Here is a 6,651-nt window from a genome sequence, read left to right on the forward strand (position 1 = left end):
GATGATGAAAATAATTTGAATGTTGCTTTACATTGGATGTTTTTTTTTTCTTTCTTTTTTCTTTTTTTTTGCTGCTCCAAAGCTTTCTCTCAGGGTATTCCTTTATTTAGATGATCAATCAGACCTTTATTTAACAGGCACGTAGTCCATAGATGCCACATACACAATTACAAAAGGCAGTGGCGCCGTATAGGGGGGGAAACCTAGGACGGTTCTAGGGGCCCTTGAAGCTGACAGGGGCCCTAAAAAAAAAAAAAAGATTTTTTTTTTTTTTTTTTTTTTGCAATTCCATCGCGGGCCACACAGGGGGCGCCCGCGGGCCGCCAGTTGAGTATCTCTGGTCTAGTCTGTCCGGCGCCATCTGAACATTTATTCAACTTTTCTTAACTACTGGAAATTACCCTGTTAGACCTTAGTCAGTCCCTCCAGGAAATTGCAATTTTGCGATCGCAATAATTAATGCAAATTCAACCAAACTCCACGATATTTGCGGGGGCTTGCAATTTTTCAAAATTCCCGTGATTTCGCCGCAAAAAGTTAGTAAAATGCCGCATCTTTACCTGGGTTTGAGATATGTGTGCGCTGTCATCTTGCCTGGTTGCTGTGGGAACGAGGGACAACAATAGGAAGTGACGAGAGTATGGGACGTAACGTAACACGTCATCGCATTGCGATGAGGAGGGCAAACCCCTCACATTTGCCAACAAAAATAACCGCAAAACAATTACCAAATGTTTCGTATGAAAGTGGAGGCAAACTAATTTGCACTCCGTGCAACACTGCCGTGGAGGAGGAACAAGGAAGTGTGTGGCATATTTAGCTTAGGGTCTAGTTGTTTGAATATTTAACAAGGAACAAGGAACAAGGAAGGGATGAGGAGGACAGGGAAGGCATGAAGAGGAAATAAGGATAAGAGGAAATATATAAAGCACTAAGGATGAGGATGAGGAAGAAAGGAGAAGAGAAACGATGAAGGGAGGAAAAGAAAAAATTTAATTAAAAAATAAAATCAAATTTTTTTCCTCATCTCCGCAATTTTTGCCAGTTCCTGCAATTTTACCGCAAAAAAACACATTAAAATGTCGCAAATTGCACCGCAAATTTTGAGAAAAGCAGCCGCAAAATCAAGCATTTATGATCGCAATAATCACAAAAAAACTCTGCGAAATCCTGGAGGGACTGACTTAGTGAAATATGCTTACTTCACATAGAGTGTTTACATTTCCCTCCTGTCTAGTGAACATTTAATCAATGCAAACAATTGTTTGCAAGCCGTTCCTAACTGATGAAGGAGGTGAGACACACACAGCAGCATTGTGTTGAATGACATGGTAGTTGGCACAATTGCAGTGGGTCTGTGGGGATTTATTTGTAATACTACTAATAACAATAATAATAATAGTAATAAAAAAATAGGAAGGATCAACACAATGTATTTGTCCACATAATGACCATTATATGAAAGGAAAAGCAGCCCACAAATGACAGCCAATGAGAAAAGGAGAACATAATGATATTAAGACTGAATAATGATATCACAACAGTCTCATGCTAAACACTCTCCTGTTGGACTCCACATGTGTATCAATATTCTTTCTAGTCATTAGTTGATAGTGTTTCTTTGTTCCCTCTGGTGTATTCAGAGCAGAGAGAGAGTATGATGATTCAACAGGGATGAGAGTGAGAAAAGGAGCAAATATTGATGGTTAAGACTGAATAATGACAACACTACAGTGTTATCCTAATATAATTTAAAATGCGATATTATCCTCTAAATCAGCTTCAAACAGCCCAAATTTTCCGGCCGGCGCCCTTCGGACGCCGGCATCAGTGGGGCCCATACTATGTCCTGTCATGGGGCCCAAAATCCCTGGCGGCACCCCTGACAAAAGGACAGGAAAGCACATAAGAGCACTAAAAAAACATACACTATAAAAGGGAATCATACCAGAATTTCCACATATGTGACTGGTATCTCACAGTACTTAGCCCAGGATCAGTCTGAGCAACTTAATAATGACATTCTGAGACACGTTCAGTCGACAAATGAATCAGATTTCTCAGGAGCGCCTGAGGTCACTATTCGTGTGATGTTTTTGTCCCTCTGTTGTTTGTTAGAGGACCGCAATGGAAATAAGCCAATGGCTTTATTGTGTTTTTATCCTCGGTGATTGTCTGTGATTCCCTGTCTCTTTGTTGACATTTCACCAAATAAAGTCAATCAATCAATCAAACTAGCACTACTCGGCTCGGGGCGGCTGTAGCTCAGGAGGTAGAGCGGGTCGTCACTAATCGCTTTGGATGAAAGGAGTCGGTGGTTGGATTCCCGGCTCCTCCAGTCTGCATGTCAAAGTGTCCTTGGGCAAGATACTGAACCCCAAATTGCTCCTGATGGTGTGCCAGCACCCTGTGTATGAATGGGTGAATGTACCTACTGATTGTAAAGTACTTTGGATAAAAGTGCTATATAAATGCAGGCCATTTACCATACTCCACCTGGGCTTTTTCAGCAAGATACGCATGCAGTCATTATAGGAAACTTGAAGTTTATGGATGCTTGCCTTTTTTAACTTGGTGGTTAACCAAGGCGTTACCTATCATACAACCCATTCTGCAGCCTCTTTAGGTGGACAGATAGATCATCCATATACTGTATAAATTGAAAAGAGCAGGGGAGAGTAGCCCCCCCTGCCGTACCCCATTACCAACACACAAACACACAAAAAATATATAAAAAATGATATATATATATACACACACTGTACATGTGTATGTATGTATGTATGTATGTACAGTATGTATGTATGTATGTATGTATGTATATATATTCAAGATTCAAGATTCAAGATTCAAGATTCAAGATTTTTATTGTCACTCCATGGTACAAGTACCACGTGTGAAATTCTTGTGCAGTGGACTCCGTTTACGACATAGTACAAATAGGCAACAGCAATAAGTAATAGGCAATAAGAAATAGGCATCAATAAGCAATAAGACAGCAATAAGGCAATAAGAAATAGGCATCTTATAAGCAATAAGACAAGTCGGTGGCTTATACGACAGTGGCATATTCATTGCACATAGGTGCACATGTCATGTGCATACGTTAGACGTGTTCAGACATTCCAAATTCGACGTTTTATACATACATGTGCAAATAGCATGTACCTTATTAAACATACACTTAAATTTACAATTAAACGTTAGGCACCTTATTAAACATACACTTAAATTTACAATTAAACGTTAGGCATCCGTAATAGTAGCAGCTGCAGTACGGTACTGCGGTACGACTACTGCACTATTTGTGCATATTTAGGAGTCTCGTGGCCTGCGGGAAGAAACTGTTCCTCAAGCGATTTGTGCGTGTTTTTGGAGCCCCCCCTATATATATATATATATATATATATATATACAGATGCATAGGCTAAGCTAGTCCTAATTGGTCTATCCTCTCATGCTACAAACATTGTGCTACTAATGGACACCTCGTTTCCCTAGCCCACCCCCTTTCTTGTCTCCCCTCTCCCACCACCAACATCCCCCTAGCCACTCCGCCTAGCCACCCCTCGAATACAGAATCTTCATATGCATAGCTATGGCCCTTTTCCCCCTAGCCCAGGGATATTCAACTTGCTTGCCACTTTTGCAAAATGACAGGAGGCCAGGGGCCAGTTAATAAACAAACACCAATATAATTTTTTCTGTAGCGGATTGTAGGTTTTTGGGGTGTCAGCCGGAGTTTAGTTTGACAATTTTGTGCTTAGGTTAAGTTAAGTTGGTTAAGTACATATAAGTGCCTGGTGAGCAGGTGGTGATATTTTACAATTTAGCTGGAGCTCAGTCAAACTTTATTTAACATTAGTTTTCATTGGGAATTAGAAAATGGTCGGGGGGCCACTCTGCACCATATCACGGGCCCCATATGGTCCCCGGGCCGCAAGTTGAGTGCCTCACCCCCCTCACTTATCCCCCTCCCCGCTGCTGACGTGGTTTATTGAGGCTCAAGATTCAAGATTTTTATTGTCACTCCGTAGTACAAGTATCACGTGTGAAATTCTTGTGCTGGGGCACGGCAGCCAGCAGGGGGCGGTACAGCTGTATGCTGGTGGAGTTGCTGTTCAGGAGAAGCTCGGGGGCTGTCCCTGTCTTCAGCTTGTTGAGCAGCTGGTGGACCAGTGGCCCCTGGTACAGCCATGCGATGTGGGGTTCAGGTAGAGGGCAGCCCAACAGCCGGTTCAGCTGAAGGCTGTCCAACATGCAGGCCTGCCATTGGTTGTAAGCGTGAGCCACGTCCAGATTGAGCTTCTGTGTACAGTGTGTCTTCTCAGACTGTGGAGCTCTGCTCCCAGCGTTCTCTCTCTGTGTTTCTCCAGTCACTAGTCCCAGCATCAGCGCTTGTAGCAACCTGTTGTCTGGAGGAGGGCTGGCCTCCCGCATCCAGTAGCAGGTAGCTGCCACCGGGAGGCGCAGCTGAGGCAACAGCCCACTCAGACAGGTCAGCTTCACCCCCAGAGCCTCCAGAAACACCCGGAGACGCAATGAGTGTGCAGCCTGATCCAGTGAGTCTAGTTTGAGCTGCTGAGCGACCCCCTGCAGAGCAGGACGGACCATGCAGCTGCTCAGCCTGAGGTCCTCTCTGTCAGACTCCTCCACTTGCACGCTCTGCCTGCCGCCCAGCAGCAGCCCGTACATCACCTGGCGGAGCGGGCGAGAGGTCAGGTGAGCGCTGGGAAAACTGCTGTGGTCCACCATGGCGCCGAGCCTTATCCTCTTCGACAGCAGCACGTTCAGGAAGTTGTCAGTCAGCCGGCCCTGGGTGAGAGGCAGCCTGGCCCAGTCTGGGACCAGAACCACCGCCTCTGGGAGGAAGGGGGGCACTGTACCATCAGTGAAGAACCGCCTCAGCTCGCTGGGAGGGACCCGGTACTCCTCGCTGCCCAGAGACAAGCCCTGCAGCACCTCCGTCTCTCTCTGCCTGCTCAGGTTGCCCATCAGTCCCAGCGCCGCCTCCACGGCGTTCCGGGGCTGCTGGAAGTCCCTCAGCCAGCAGAGCAGCTCCTTCAGACGGCCTGTGGACCCACTGCCGGCCGGGGCGGAGCGCGCCCAGTGAGAACTCAGCTCGGGCAGCTTCACGTAGTCGTTCCCGGCCAGCGCAGCGAACACCGGCAGGACTTGGGGCTGGATGTTGAACAAGGTGCAGAAGCTGAAGGTGGTGTAGCTCTTACAGTGGATGAAGCTCTCCCTCCAGGACCCACTCCGCCCCCCAGCCTTCCACTGGAAATGTTGGGTGGGCAGCAGTCCTGCCGGGAGGTCAAAGATGTAGAAGTCGCTGTCGTTGGAAAGCACCGGACATTTCCACTCTCTGGCCAGGGCGGCGATCTCTTGGTCGGCCTCTCCAAAGCACTGGGCCGCCGGGACCTCCAGCCGGGCCAGCGTCTGTTTGAACACTTGCTTGGCCAGTGGAGGCATGACGTTCTTTTTCCTACCCTTCTCCGCTGCTGCGTGGGCTCTCTGGATCAGGTTTTCAGCCTTTTTCTTCAAGGTGTCCAGTTTCTTAATGGTAATGTCCGCCCGTCCGTCCAGCACCACGTAAGGCTTGATCTGGCAGTCTTTCAAGGCTTTGACAAACTTTCCGATCAGGTCCTCAAAGGCAGCATACTCCCCGCCATGATTCTGGTCCAGAGCAGAATGAAAATACAGCCAGTAGCACAGATTGCAGCCGTCAACCACCAGCCGGCTGTCTCTGAAGGGGATATCCTGGTAGATCTGGCTGTTAGCATCGATTAAGCTGCACAAGCCCTGAACCCCCATCCTGAGTCTGGATGATTTTCAGCAGCATGGATATTTATACCAGAGTCAGTCTTGATTTCCTAAAGTTTCACTTTCCTGAGACATCATAACCATAATAAGACCTAAGACTAATAAGACTTATGAAACCCGGTATTTATATCCACTGCAATCACAGACAGACTGGTGCAACTGGTTTTATGTCCCTATGTAACCTCATCACGAGACTCATCAGTCATTCTCAGGGGTGAAAGTGGATTGAAATTCTTGCCGGTACTACTACTCCAACCTTCATCGCGCCATTGTTCTCGTCCCGCCCCAGCTTCATGCGTCCCTGAACACACATATTTTTGACATCATGTAGTCTATAGCCAATTATTTATTTAATTATTTATTATTATTATTATTATTTAGCAACTTAGTAGCCTACTTAATTAACCTGTATACAGTGTGGCACAATTCTGCTTGTGCTTTAAGTAAAACAGTTGTCTAATGGTAAAATAAAGGCGAAAAATAATTATGCAAAGGACAAATAATATGAAAATGAATAAGCAAGAATATGAAAATGGATTAAAAAAGGCACATTTTAAATTGCATTTTGCAAATCAGCATTAATTAATCAGTCTTCCATTTGTCAATTTAATTAATTTAATTTAAATGGCTCATTTATAAGCATTTTTATTAATAAGGGTTATAAATAGTTTTATCAAACAGCTCATTTAAAAGCATTTTTTTCTTCTAGAAGCCGTCTGGAAGGTGAATAATATGTAGCCTACACTAACCTAAGTACAATACTGAGAATTAGCCTACTGCTTGGATTTATAAAGCTTTTTATAATGCAGGGGACACAGAGGAAAAAAG

The 6,651-nt window shown here is 45.1% G+C and overlaps 1 pseudogene across 1 annotated transcript; it reads right to left on the reverse strand.

The window, feature by feature from the left end:
* Positions 1 to 3,549: 3,549 nt before the first annotated feature.
* On the reverse strand, positions 3,550 to 5,902 carry LOC310782579 (single-strand DNA endonuclease ASTE1 pseudogene; annotated as a pseudogene). The gene has a single exon. The product of its transcript is annotated as a single-strand DNA endonuclease ASTE1 pseudogene (transcript).
* Between the last annotated feature and the right edge of the window lie 749 nt (positions 5,903 to 6,651).

This window comes from Poromitra crassiceps (assembly GCF_964638095.1).
Source record: "Poromitra crassiceps genome assembly, chromosome: 9".
Lineage (NCBI taxonomy): Eukaryota > Metazoa > Chordata > Actinopteri > Beryciformes > Melamphaidae > Poromitra > Poromitra crassiceps.